The following is an 830-nucleotide window of genomic DNA, read 5'->3' on the forward strand; positions in this document are numbered from 1 at the left end:
TTCCCGAGCCGCCTGCTCGCTCCCGTGCCCCGCCCCGCCCGCCTCCTCCCCAGACGCCCTCCGCGCGCCCGCGGGGTTTAAAGGGCCAGGTCCCCCCCGGGGCCCGCCCGGCCGCCCGCCTCCCAGCCAGCCCGGTAAACTGGGGGTGGTCAGCAGAAGTGTGACACCGACACGCGTTTGAAGCTCTGAGTGGGAAGGACGTCTCCAGTGACTCCAGCCCGGACTTTGAGGGCTGATTGCTTTTTGAAGCAGGGTCTGAGCGCGCCCCCCAAAAGACTTCAAACTCTGGGAGCCTTCGGCTTCAGCTGCCCGACTTCTGGGATTACAGGCATCCAGCAACAACTCTATGCTACAAAAATTATTTTCATTTAATAATAATAACCGCCGTACATATGCCCTCGGACAAGGCACATATACATTCCTTCACTTAATTCTTAAGACAAACCTTGTCTTCTTTTTTCCCATTTACATTGTTTTGAATGGACACGTAAAAACTGTACAAATATGAGCGGTACCTATGTGATGTTGCCAATACATACATTGTCCAGCGGTCATATCACAGTAAGCATTAACATCTCCTTAGTTATTTCTTTGCAATGAAAACATGTCAACATCGTACCAGGTTGGGGTTTTTTTTGTTCTTGTTTTCATCAGTTGTGTGTGTCTGTGTCACTGCACACAGCTGGAGGTCAGAAGAGAAGACGTTGGTTCTCTCCTTCTACCATGTGGACCCGTGGAATCGGACTCTTAAGGGCGTCAGATTTTGTAGCAAGTGCCTCTACCGCTGGCCTTTTGTCAGGCTTCTTATCTCAGTTTACGAAGGGGAACAC

Source organism: Nannospalax galili, unplaced genomic scaffold (assembly GCF_000622305.1).
Source record: "Nannospalax galili isolate Female #2095 unplaced genomic scaffold, S.galili_v1.0 scaffold678, whole genome shotgun sequence".
Classification (NCBI taxonomy): domain Eukaryota; kingdom Metazoa; phylum Chordata; class Mammalia; order Rodentia; family Spalacidae; genus Nannospalax; species Nannospalax galili.